This window comes from Mobula birostris, chromosome 9, assembly GCF_030028105.1.
Source record: "Mobula birostris isolate sMobBir1 chromosome 9, sMobBir1.hap1, whole genome shotgun sequence".
In the NCBI taxonomy this organism is placed as follows: Eukaryota; Metazoa; Chordata; class Chondrichthyes; order Myliobatiformes; family Myliobatidae; genus Mobula; species Mobula birostris.
In genome coordinates this window covers 36,980,777-36,995,019 of record NC_092378.1, presented here as the reverse complement: position 1 = coordinate 36,995,019, position 14,243 = coordinate 36,980,777, and the positions used below count along the sequence as shown (strand labels likewise).

At 39.0% G+C, this 14,243-nt stretch overlaps 1 long non-coding RNA gene across 2 annotated transcripts in view; it reads right to left on the bottom strand.

Moving 5' to 3' along the window:
• LOC140202682 (uncharacterized) overlaps window positions 1–14,243 on the bottom strand; it is a 71,289-nt gene that overhangs the window by 19,248 nt on the left and 37,798 nt on the right. For both annotated transcript variants that reach the window (XR_011887161.1, XR_011887162.1), the window contains exons 4-5: window positions 7,156–7,236; window positions 222–308 (exon numbers count right to left, since the gene is read on the bottom strand). This is a non-coding gene — a long non-coding RNA (uncharacterized lncRNA). The remainder of the gene's footprint in view (window positions 1–221; window positions 309–7,155; window positions 7,237–14,243) is intronic.

The window sequence follows — 14,243 nt, the reverse complement described above, 5'->3', positions numbered from 1 at the left end:
TTAATATAGGCACAGCATTTCCTGCACTGGTTCTTGTACAGTATAAAAATAACAAGTAATAAAAGGCCCCATGGCCTCACAGTTGAATTTGACAAGATCAAGACATTCAAATCTACCCAAACACCAGGCATACAATTTATAATTTACACATAGTAATTGAGAGGTTAACAACTGACCTGTTTTTTTTTTACTACATATTTACCGAGTATTTCAAAACTTACCATACTTTACGTGAAGAACTGTTCCTTAATTTCATCTCTAAAAAGACCTTTTCCTAATTTTTACACCATGTGCTGGTGCTGAACTGCCTAACGGGTGGAAATACAAAAGATACAGATAATGAGCAGTCACAACATTTCTCCCCTAAGCCCAAGGGAACTGGAATAAATTAATGTACCAGTATGACAGAGAAGGTGTTAATTAAACACTGAGAATTTTCAGTAACTTCTCCCACTTAATATATGTTTTGTTGATTTTAATTTGGCGAATACTGATGGATTGCCTGGAAAATGTGATCATATGAGCAAGCAGTGTGTTAGTTGAAAGACCATCTATTGTTAAAGCATTACTGAAATGTTCTAACCATATAGTAAAGTGTATAGTACTTCAATGAAAAATTAAGGAATTAATACAAGCTGCACAAAATCTTAGACTACCCTTCGCATCCACCACGTGTCTGAAGGATGAATCTATTGAGGACCTAGACATGATCAGAGACAAGACAGTAAGATTTAAGAGCTGAATCAGGCTCTTTGGCCCTTCAAGCCTGCTCCACCATTCCATCATGGCTGATTTATTATTCCTCTCAACCCTACTATCCTCTCTTCTTCCTGTAATCTTTGACTCTCTTACTAATCAAGAACCTATTGGCCTCCACTTTAAATATACCCAATGACTTTGCCTCCACAGCCATCTGTGGTAATCAATTCCACAGATTCACCAAACCTCGCCTAAAGAAATTTCTCCTCATCTCTGTTTTATTAAAGGGATGTCTATCTGACTAATTAACTTAATAACCTGTACGTCTTTGGAACATGGGAGGAAACCGGAGCACCTGGGTGAAACTCATGCAGTCATGGGCAAAACGTAAAAACTCCTTACAAGCAGCGGCGGGAACTGAACCTGGGTTGCTGGTACTGTATTAGCATTACACTACCAAATATTTAGCCCAAACATTTTTTGCAAGTCTCTGAATAAATTTTTACCTTAATCTGATACTCTGGTTACCAGCTTTCCTGATGTTGCTAATAATTTCTCACTCCATCAAAATTCTTCAAAGTTTTGAAATTACTACAAATATTTCTCTTGAGTGCTGCTATGATGTGTCCTGCTTCATCACAAAACAAATATCTACAGTCGTAAACAAGGTGCTATTAGTGAAAAATAAATTATGGTTGGGCAAAACAGCAGTGTACTGTATCAACACAGTCCAGCAGCATGGTTTAATCACAGGTCAAGACATACTTTCAATATTTAGTAGTACAGGAAATACCATATTTCTAATGTTCAATTATTTTAAATTGGCTGATATCTACCAATTTTGGTCTATGAGGTAAAGTTTGGTGAATCCCAATTAAATGCATGATATGCAAAGAAGTGAAAGCTTGTCATAAGTAGATAAGAATACTTGTTTGAGGTTAGTTCAATCACCATCTTACTAAAAGTCAAGGGCCCTTATCCATAAGTTCATGTGTACTTGGTTTGAGTCTGCTGCATCTAGATACACATGCAATCAGAAACAATCCTAGTAATGCAACCCAGAAAGCTGGAAAATCAAGTTTTGTGCCTGATTTACATTTAACCAAAGCACCTTGATCATTTTTATACAGATCATCACACTCGAGCATAGCTCAACCTGGAAAACTTACCCCAATACCCAGGTTGCAGGTGTGAGAATCCTGCCATTATAATGATTTGAAGGCTCCAAAATGCAAGCAGACCTTTCAACTAATAAGTCATGATAACATTTGCATTGAAACTATTTTGAAACAGCGTGGAGTTACACTGTATTTTCTACCCCTTTGTATTTCACAAAATACTTGACTGCAAGTTCTTCATCATGTTGTAGCTCATTTATATGAATGGTTGATAAATGAATCAAGAATTTACATTTTTATACATGCATTTCTTGCCTTCCTTGGATCCTGATCCATACCCATTTTAAATCTGGACTTGTATCAAAGTAACTTTTAGAAAGCCTGAGCACCAAATCTTAAAAATGGGCAACAGATATTCACATCTAATTTCCGAATTGCTTTTGACCTCCCTATGTTTAACTAGAGGAAACTGCTGATATTTCAGAGCTGCATTTTACACAGGCCTAATATAACAAATGAGGTTTGCAAATCTACGTGCTCTGCGTAATCCCTATAGATAAAGAACTGTTATCTAGCTAATGAAACAAAGTCATCAATCTGTACAAAGTCAACCCGCTCTCATTTATTTAACTAATTCAGACTGTTCTCGAACCCATAAAACATGCTTGCCTGTCTTGCATCAGGGCCTTGCCACTCTCATTATCATAGAGATAAGTGACATGATGAAATTACTGGTTAGATGGTCTTACCATCAATGAGTTGAATTTCAGAACAGGATATTACTTAATTCAGTTTATGTGCAATCACTTATTATATAAGTTAGCAAATGTTTTGACAGGCAAGAAGCAGCTATGCATATTGTAGAAGATTGACAGCAATAATTCAAAAGGAGTGCAAGAATGAAGGGCACGAGATGAAAGGAGAATGAAGATTGCCTTTCAGAAGGGGAGATGGAGAAACCCATTTCAGGCCAACAAAACTGTACCAGCTACTACTCTGGGAAAACCAGCAGCTAATACCTTTGGAGTGATGCAGAGATTGGAACAAATTGATAGGATGGTCCATTCCTTACGACCATAAGACATACAGTAGGATTAGAAGTAGGCCATTTGGCCCATTGAGTCTGCTCTGCCATTCAATCTCAGCTGATTTAATATTCCTCTCAACCACATTCCCTTGCTTTCTCCCCATAACCTTTGACACCCTTATTCTGTGGACGCGATAGGGACACCCGGATAGTATGTTGCCTCCCAGGTGCCAAGGCCAAGGACGCCTCAGATTAGGTCCATGGCATGCTAATGGAGGAGGCTGAGCAGCCAGAAGTCTTGGTACATATTGGCACCAATGACATAGAAATGAAAGGTAAGGAGGTCCTGAAAAAGAGATTTTAGGGAGCAGGGTAGAAATCTGAAAAACAGGACCTCCAGGGTAGTAATCTCCAGATTGTTGCCTGTACCATGTGCCAGTGAGGGTGAGAAAAGGTGCATTTGGCAGATAAATGTATGGCCTAGGAACTGGTGCAGGGAGCAGAGGATCAGATTTTTGGATCATTGGGATCTCTTCCGGGGAAGGTAAAAACCTGTACAAAAGGGACGGGTTACACCCGAACCCAAGGGGAAAAAATATCCTTGCAGTCAGGTTCGCTAAAGCTGTTCAGAAGGGTTTAAACTCACTTGGCAGGGGGATGGGAACTGGGGTGATAGGGCTGAGGATGGCACAGTTTGTATACAAGCAGAGACACTGTGTATTGAGACTGCCAGCAAGGAGAAGCTGATGACAACAAAACTGCAGTCAACAGGATGAGTTGCAAAGTAAAAAGGGGGACAAAATCAAAAAGGGTGATAAATACAGGACTGATGGTGTTATACTTGACTGCACGCAGTATAAGGAATAAGATAGATGGCATGTATAATAATGTGGGCATCACTGAATTGTAGCCGGAAGAAGATTATAGCTGGGAGCTTTATGTCCAAGGATGCACATTGTATCAAAAGGACAGGCAGGTAGACAGGGTGGGGGGGGGGGTGAGGCATGGCTTTGTCAGTAAAAAGTGAAATCAATTCTTTAGAAAGAGGTGAAAGGTGTAAAATCATTGTGGGTAGAGCTAAGTAACTGCAAGGGTAAAAAGACCTGGATGAGAGTTATGTATAGACTTACGAATAGTAACAAAGATGTGGGCTACAAATTAGAATGGGAGATAGAAAATGCACGTCAAAAGGGCAATACTACGATAATCATGGGAGATTTCTATATGCAGGTAGATTGGGAAAATCAGGTTGGTGCTGAATCCCAAGAGGGGGAATTTGGAGAACGCCTACAAGATGGCTTTTTAGAACGGCTCATGGTTAAGCCTACTAAGTGATATTCTGTATTGGGTGTTGTGCAATGAACCGGAATTGATCAGGAAGCTTAAGGGAAAAGAACCCTTAGAAGGTAGTGATCATAATATGATAGAATTCACCCTGCAATTTAGATGGAGAAGCTAAAGTCAGATGTATCAGTATCACAGTGGAGTGAAGGCATGAGAGATGAGCAGACCAAAATGGATTCAAGGGGTCACTAGCAGGGACGATGGCAGAGCAGCAATGGCTGGAGTTTCTGGAAGCAGTTCGGAAAGTGAAGAACAGATACATCCCAAAGACATAAAAGTATCCTAAAGGCAGGATGACACAATCTTACCCAACAAATCTGTGGAATTCTTTGAAGAAGTTAACAAGAATCAGTTGATGTTGTGTATTTGGATTTTCAGAAGGACTTTGACAAGGTGCCACACATGAGGATGTCTAACAAGAGTCCATTGTATTACAGGAAAGATACTAGCAAAGACAGAGCACTGGCAGGAAGCAAAGAATGGAAACAAAGGGAGCCTTTTCTGGTTGGCAGCCGGTGACTAGTGGTGTTCCACAGGGGACTAACTGTGTTGGGACCACTTATTTTTACGTTATAGGTCAATGATTTGGATGATGGAATTGATGGCTTTGTGGCCAAGTTTGCAGACAATACGAAGATAGGTGGAGGGACAGACAGTGTTGAAGAAACAGAGAGGTCACAGAAGGACTTAAATAGTTTAGGAGAAAGAGCAAAGAAGTGGGAGATGGAATGCAGTGTCTGGAAGTGCATGGACATGCACTGTGGTAGAAGAAATAAAAGTGTAGACTATTTTCTAAATAGAGAGAAAATTCAAAAATCTGAGGTGTAAAGGGACTTGGGAGTCCACATGCAGGATTCCGTAAACATTAACTTGTGGGTTGAGTTGATGGTGAGGAAGGCAAATGCAAATTTGGCATTAATTTTGAGAGGACTAGAAAATAAACGTAAGGATGTAATTTTGAAGATTTATAAGGGGCTGGTGAGGCCTCATTTGGAGTATTGTGAACAGTTTTGTGTTCCTTATCTAAGAAAGGATGTGCTGACATTGGAGAGAGTTAAAACGAGGTTCACAAAAATGATTCTGGGATTGAAAAACTTATCATGAGGAGCATTTGATAGCTCTGGGCCTGTTCTCACTGGAATTCAGAAGAAATGGGGATTTCATTAAAACTTACTGAATGTTGAAAGGCTTCGATAGAATGGATGTGGAGAGGTTGTTTTCTAAAGTGAGGGAATTGAAGACCCAAGGACCCAGCCTCAGAAAAGAGGGATGTCCATTCAAAATGGGGATGAGGATGAATTTCTTTATCCAAAGAGTGGTGACTCTGTAGCATTCATTGCCACATGTGGCTGTGGAGGCCAAGTCATTGGGTATATTTAAGTCAGAGGTTGATAGGTTCCTGATTGGTCAGGGCATGAAAAAATATGGGGTGGGGGTAAGGCAGGTGATTGAGGCTGAGAGAGAAGTGGATCAGCTGTGATTAAATGATGGAGCAGATTTGATGGGCCAAATGACCTTATTCTGCTCCTATATCCAATGGTCTTAAGGTCTTATAATCAAGAACCTATTAACCTTCAATTTAAATATACCCAAGAACTTGACCACCACAGCTATCTATGGCAATGAATTCCACAGATTAATCATCCTCTGGCTAAGTAATTCCATTTGATCTCTGTTCTACTAGACTTCCTATTCTGGTACTAGACTTTCACTATTAGAAACATCCTATTCACATCCACTTTCAACATTCGATAAATTTCAATTAGATCTCTCCTCAGAGCTCTAAACTCCAGTGAGTACAGGCCCAGAGTCATCAAATGCTCCTGTCATCAAACGTTAGCCTTTTCACTCCTGGGATCAGTCTTGTAATCCTCCTCTAGATCTTCTCCAATGCCAGTACACCCTTTCTTAGATACGGGGCCCAAAGCTCCTCACAATACTCCAAATCTGATCAACTAATGTCTTATAAGACTTTAGCATTACTTCCTTATTTTTTTAAATTCTAGTGCTATCAAAATAAATGCTAACATTGGATTTGCCTTCCTTACGACTCAATTTGCAAATTAACTTCTAGGGAATCTACACTGTATTCCATCTTCCAACTCTCTGCCCATTATCCCAATCTGTCCAAGCTCTTCAGATTCTGTTTTTCCTCAACAATACCTGCCTCTTCTTTGTAGCATCCACAAACTTGGCCACAAAGCTTCCAATTAAGTCATCCAGATCATTAACATATAAGTGAAAAGTAGCCAACCCAATGCCAACTCCTGCAGAACAGCTGTAACCAACTAAAGAAGAACCCCTTTATTCCCGCTCTTTGCTTTCAAACAGCCAGCTAATGTTCTGTCCAGGCAAGTATCTTTCCCGTAATACTTGTTTAGCAGCCTCATGTGTGGCACCTTGTCAAAGCCTTCTGAAAATCCAGTAAACAACATTCAGGAGGGTTTAAATGCTGGACACAAATTGAGAGGAAATCAGAAGAGCAACTTTAATTTAACAGATTGCAGTCAGATTAGTTAAAAATAACTGTATCAAAAAGATCAGTAATAGAACGAAATTTTAAATAAAACACAGAACAACGAAAAGGAAAAAGAAGCCCTCTTCTGAAAATATTTGTGCACCATTACCACAGTTAAATGTACATCACAAATCAGTGGAAATTCATAGCAAATCAGGCATTTGCAGGGGCAGAAACAGATAACACTTTAGGCCACTGGCATATTCAAAGTTATATGAATCTCTGGTCACATTCCTGTCTTGCAATTTTTGCCTGTAACTGTTACACAATATATGGGTGTTTACTTTTCAAGACCGACATATGGATCCTGAAGTCTGCAAAAGATTTTAGTGCAAATATTTATCAAATCTTTACATTTCAGTTTAATGTCAATGAGGTAATATCACCAAGAATAGATCTTTCCAATCTTTGTGAATATAGCTGTGGAGTACCTTACTGTGGAACAGTACCTGGGTTTTGTTGGGCATCTCATAGAAGTTTCTTTTGAAGGCAAAACAAAACCTGGGATAATTCAGCAGGTCAAGCAGTATCTGTTGAGGCAAAGGGTGTAAGTCAACGTTTCAGGTTGAGACCCTGCACAAGTCCTACATTGTTGTTTTGATGTCAATTATAATCAGCCCTCCACTACATCCAGTGGATGTTAGAATCCCAATCACAGTCATTCACACACTATTGCAGAGCCCTGGAAACTTCTCAAATTGTCTGCTGGGAAGATAGGGGGTTAATACGTTCATTACACCACATCTATAACCTCAGAAGCATTTGCAAGATGTTGAATTCCCCCATGCTTAATGCAGATTCAATCTCTAAACCTCAAGTCTTAATGTCATTATCATTCTTCTCAGCCTACTACCGGAAAACCACAATTGCTGCCTTTTCTAAGAGCCCAACTTTACCTATTCAATTTAAGCTACCACAGTTTCTGAACTCTGTACGTCCTTGAATTTTCCCCCTTGCAGTTCTCAGTCCACCAGCTCGTGATAGAATAGTCCCAACCACAAGACAGACCCAGCTTAGATTTTTTTACTGTGAGCCTCCACTATGAGTATGAGCAGGTTGTTTAAGGGGATCCATCAAAACCTGAGTCTTACGTAACACCCAGAGCTGACCTGGGGTGAGACCATAAGCATAAGGCTTCACTGAAAGAGAAATGTATTATCTTGCTCTAATTCTGTATTAGGGTGGTTCCAAAAATAATAATATTCAAACAGGTCCAAGAACTGTGTAATTGTTACTTTCAGTCAGGTTGTCCATCAGCTGGAGAAAATTTAAGCTTTGAAGGCCATCTAGTGCTGATCAAATTCATTTCCACTGCAACATGACAAGACAAATAATGGCAAGGTCTGACACCTAGTGTTCAACATTGGTGTTATCATGCCAGTTGGATATAAAAGATACTATTTTGAAGAATTTTTGCTTATCCACTAAGCTGCTTTAACACTGCCATGGAGAGTCCTCAGCCCATCTGCAAAAGGAGGAGGGTTGAGCATAGGCCTAGCAACACCATCCCATAAAAACCCAGTGCTACAGAAACACCAACAAAAGCCTCAACGTCCTCATCCCAGGGAATGGAAGGACCTTTGCTTAGATGGTGCAACATGGGCTACACCTGGGGACAATTTGAAAGACTGAGCCAGGACAGAGGACACTGGTGATCTGCTGTAGGCAGTCTATGCCCCAGTAGGGGTGATGGACTTTAAAAAAAACACTAAGCCATTACTATTCTGCTTTCCGTCTCTAACTCAAAATCATCAGTCGCACAATGAGTGTTCTACTCTCATTTGACATTCTCTGGTACCCCACTGAAATACCTGTCACTCCCATGCCAGCCTTCCTCATTAGTGTTGGCAGTCAGTTCATCTGTAAGAACATCAAAGCCACTGCTTCACATACACTGGTATTCATTAGAGTGCACTTTACAAATCCTGGTTATGGTTTTTTGTTTCTCCATTAACCTAACACAATTACAATGTGCATGCTACCACCACAGCTGAAGTAAACAACCATTAAAATTGGAGGTTTGAAGAAAAGCGCGATAATATCTGGTGAGGTCTCCTCAGGAACTGTATGACACATTCACCATTAAAGGAAGCATACACTGTACACCCAGAGTTGCCGCTGATTGTAAGCTAGTTATCTCATTAAGTAATGAGAAAAATTGAAAAGCAGCTCAGATTGTGAATGTGCAAAACTGGAAATGATGAAATTTAATGTGGGGAAACATGACTTACAATAGAAGCCAGAAATGATGGAGGACATTGTCATTAAAAAATATTGATCAAATACAAAAAGTAATAGAAGAACCAGCTGAATGTTTCCTTATAAATCAAAGGGACCAGAGGCTTTAACCATCGTTAAATAAAGCTCTGCTTTGGCCATATTTGGATTATTGCTACCAGCTCTGGATACTACACCTAATAAGAAACAATGGGAATTCACCAGAATACAGGCAATAATAATAGGATTTGGCTAGAAATGCTCAAGATTATAAAATAATGTGATAGGATAGAGTGAATAACTACTTACATTAATGGAAGAGTTTTGGATACAATGACAATCATAAAAGTAGAATTGGCTATTTAGTGCTGATATCAGGAAGTACTTTTCTCAGATTACTGGAAACGTAAGTGTCTTTCCACCAGAAATTAGTTGAAGTAAGATCACTTAAAAAGACAAAACAGGTGTTTATTTTTTAAAGCAAAGTAGTGCTATTGCCAGAAGTCTGAAATCAAACAGATCAGGCAGTATCTTTGGAGACAACTAAAACAGAGTATTAAGCATATAGAACCAGACATGGTAATTAGTGTACAGATGCAGAACAGCTACGATCTAATTGAATTGGTAGAAGAGGTTCAAGAAGCTGAAGTACCAACATATGTTCTCATGTTCCCTTAAACTCCACATATACAGTATGTAGTCCCAAGTCCAGTTACTGGGGCTGAGGCAGTTTGCCCTGAAACTGTGGGAAGAAAATCTGGAGAAATTATCATTGCAACCATCCATAGGCAGATTGCAGGAAACAAACTGTCTAAGATTATTTTATACTCAGCAGTGGTCACTCAGAGAACATTGCCAATAGCCACAGATCCAGAAGCAGTTTCCAGCTCCACTTTGTTCTCTGAGCAATGTTGTACAGAATAAAACAGTGTTTTAAAATTGAACAAGCTGTCTTCAATTTAATTTCTTCAAAACCTCAAGCACCTGAAATAGTAGGGATTTTGCTTCAAGATGGCAAAAAAGAAACAATGAAGGTTTGATTGCAGGAAGATTGCACTGCTAAGAATTTGAACTTTGTTTAAATTTGGTTGGAAATGTCATGGAAATCTGGGTACTGTGAAAGATAGCTGACAAAGACTATTCTGTGGGAGACCACTGAGGCACTTGGTCAGTGAAATTGCTAGAAGCGAGTGGAAGAGTGTGCAGTCTTCTACAACTGCATATACAGGAGAGCCAATGTCTGCAATTAAACGATATCCACCGGGTTGGAATTCAGCGATTAAGCTATTATTAGGTGCACTTAGTTCCAGATTTATTCCCCATGGGTTTCTTGTACCATGCAATTAGACAATTTAGCAAAGAACAATGCAACACCACATGGAGGTTTAAACTTGAACGTGATTAAAACTGGCAAGCCTTTTCAAGACAAGGTTTGCCATCGTTATAGAAGCTGAGTTATTAACAGTATTCATATTTTGGTGGATCTTGGGATCTTTATTTGCAATGTCTGTTCCAACTACAACTTTGACTCATCTTTGTGGTAAAGACTCTAATACAATACAGTGATATTTTTTGTCATTGTCAGTTGCCAATGCCAATTTTTCATATCATGTGTTAAGAGCAGCATACAGGTTCTCTGTTCTGCTTTTCGGATTGATTGTTTGAATTAAACACATCATTAAAAGCTAAATGATTGACATTAATCAGAAGATAGGTTTAAAACCACTTTCAGCCATACTGGTCAACACTTGGGTCTGCTAGAAAGAATCAAGAATTACTAACTTCCAGAAAATATTTGCAAATGCTTTCTAATAAAGGCTGATCAATATCCAAAGGCAGATTAATGTTTTATTTATGAATAAGTACCCAGAATGGCCAACAATTCTCTTTGGGAAATCTACAACTTTGGGAAAACAGAAATTCTCATAACCTTTACCAATACTATTAGTCGGCTGGTGGCATAGTGACATCAACGCCGGACTTCGGAGCGAAGGTTCCCGAGTTTGAATCCAGCTGGCCCCCTTGCATGCTTTTCATCCGTGCTGGGTTGAGCATCAAGCTAGCAACTCGGCCTCATAAAAATAAGAAAGCCTGCTAAAAAAAAACACCGACGTGACAGCATCCCCATGACACTACTTGGAGTTAAGGGCTTTCTTCTTACCAATGTTATTAAAGGTTAAGCAATGTGAACAATTGTGGATGAAATAGACAAAATTTGCTATTTTCTTTCTGAATGTTCTCAAATAAGGGAACCTTGCCATCAGCTACATCACTTCAAATGGCCAGTATATGATTAGAAGATACAAGGTATAAAGAAGAAATTCAAAAGGTATAAAATCTGCTAGCTCATATTTTGCTGTAGTAAAAATGCAAAAACTATTGCTATTTATCACTATTATACTATGAACATGATGGACAAACTCATGAGAGGCACGGATAGGGTAAATGCACAATCTTTTCCGCATGGTTGGAGGGTCAAGAATGAGAGGACAAAGATAAGAGGGGAAAGGTTTAATAGGAACTTGAAGGGCAGCATTTTTTTTTACCTAGAGGTTGGTCCTTATATGGAATGAGCTGCCAGAGAAAGTGGTTGGGGCAGGGGTACTAACACTTAAACAGAAACATCGACAGAAAAGATTAAAGAGGTATGGACCAAACCTGGGCAAATGAGACTAGCTTCTATGGGCAATTTGGTAGCCTTTGACAAGTTGGGCTAATGGGCCTGTTACTCTGTTCTTTATTGTTGTTTTACTTAGAGATACAACACAGTAATAGACCCATCTGGCCCAATGAGCCCATATGGCTTATTTACACCCATTTGACCAATTAACCTACTAAACTGTACGTCTTTGGAATATGGGAGGAAATTGAAGAACTTTATAATTTCCAAACATGCGTAAGAATTTATATAAATTTACTTCCAAGAGCAGAACATTCAGGCCACTGAGTTCATGCTAACCAAAAAGCCATTCTAACTAATTCTACATTCCAGCTTCAATCCCTGGCCTTGTTGACGACAACAGACCAATCAGAATCAGATATATATTTAGATAAATTGAATCAGCAGTGCCAAAGGATAGGAGATAAAAATGTAGTGCGGCAGTGTCATAAAGATTTTATGCCTCTGGAATTATCTTCAGAACTCCGGCACACTTTGGTATATAGTTTAATGCTCAAATCTCAAAGCTGCAGTCAGAGATTTAATATGCCTACACCAATAAAAACTAGAGAAAACTGACATGATTAAAGGTATTTGAAAATGACTATCACTCTGAACTCTTTAGAATATTACCTATTGTTATTCAAGGCTTAATTGTACTTTTTATGGTGGACTAAGGCACAAGTGCGGGTAATATTCTGGTACTAAAATGAATTTCATGTATTTTATTACATATTTCAAAATGAACTTGTTTTTAAATTTTTTATATTCAGCTTTTAACAACTCATGCCCATGCTAAACCTCAATTTTTCATTTCCTAAAAGTTTTGGAAGTTATTAAAAATAGTGCATTTTGTTCTCTGGTTTGCTGTCTATGACCATTCCTCATTGTGACTGGATCCATTGGACAGACCGAGAACATCACACGTGGTGGATACCAGGAGTCCTTTTAAACTGGTACATAACAACCTCTGACAACAGAAATGACCTCATAGGCAAGGTGAGCAGTGTACAGTAGACCTTGTCAGCAGCAGCACAATGCACTCTAATGTTTCCAACTCTGTTACAGATGTTGAGTCCTGGGAGAAGATGAATCGAAAGCATTTGAGTAAGATATACCTAAAGATTCATATCCAGTTGCTAACCCAAAACATGATACATAATCACATCACCCTTAAGGGCTGAAAGCATCACAATGTACTCTGCCTTTAACATCTTATCTTTTGCCTTTGCTGTAAAGCACGTCAGTACAGCCAGCTGGGGATGAATTTCCAAACAAGAGGCTGAATGAGTTCAGAGAATTACAACCATCAATAATGTGATATTATTCAGCTGATCGAAGTTACATTTTTGAGTACAGATTTAGGTTTGCATGGCCACAAGGGAAAAGGTACTGGAGTTATTACAGTGACAGAAGGAAATTCACTGAACACCCTCTTACAAAGAAAAAGATGTCAACCCCACTTTAGCCGGAGTAGAATATGGTTATACTTTTGCTAAAATAGCAAGTTCATCAATAATGAATTCAACTACGTAGAATTAACAAAATTGGTTGGCTGATTTGTAGAGCTTAATCTGAATTAATCTTGCAGACAGATGGGATATTTTATGCCATATAAGAACTCAGCTGTGTTTATGATGCAGCTGAATTGATAATATGGATTTAGATATGATTTTAACAGTTAATCATATGTATCTGGAGTAATCTTACAAATTAATACTGAGATAGTAATAAGGTTATTATCCTAAGTATGCTAATGAAGAACAGGTTTCAATTATAATGTGCCTTTAATGCTGAAAATAGTCGCTGAGGTGATTCACTGTAACAGACGCAATCCGCCTGTAAGCAAAGAAGAATGGTCATAGAACACTTGATCAAAGTGGGGAGTTTCAAAGAAAGTCTAAAGGGAGGAAAGAGGAAGGTAGATTGGGAGAATCCAGTGCTTGGGCCGATAAGCAGAAGGCCTGGACAGCAATGACGGACGAGTAGCGGATGTGCAAAAGACTAGAGTGCGAGCACTGAAGAACTTTTGGAAGGTTATAGAGCTGGAGAAAGTACCTGAAGTAGAAAGTGAGAACCTCATGGAGGATTTGAACCCAAGGATTAGAAAATTAAATCTGCCACACCTCCAGAATAAGCCGAATAGAATCTAACAAAATCCATTCCTCCTTAATAAAACTAAAATTGTTAGATTGGGAGCTGAGGGAAGCTAGGTTTCACATGACTGGCAGATCTCCCCTCCACCTTGAGTCCTGATGCAGGGCTTAGACCCAAATCATCAACAATTCCTTTACCCCTCCACAGATGCTGCTTGACCCACTGAGTTTTTACTGCAGATTGCTTGTTGCTACGGATTACAGCATCTGCAGTTTTTTGTATCTCTAATGGTTAATTATAGTCTGCTTTGTCATCAGGATTTGGTGAACAGAATAGCAAGTAATGAAACAGCACCTTTCACATGGATTTGATCTGACTTGTATTCCCCTTAGTCTGTGCAAAAATACATTTCCTTCAACTATCCAAAGCACTACTCCTTACATTTTCTAAGGATAAACGGGCTTTCTTGTTCTCTCTGTTTCCACCTTTTTAAGTTTTGACATAACTAAGAGTTGCCACGTTTGATAATGTTGTGCATTTGTTGGCCATGGGTGTTAAAATGGC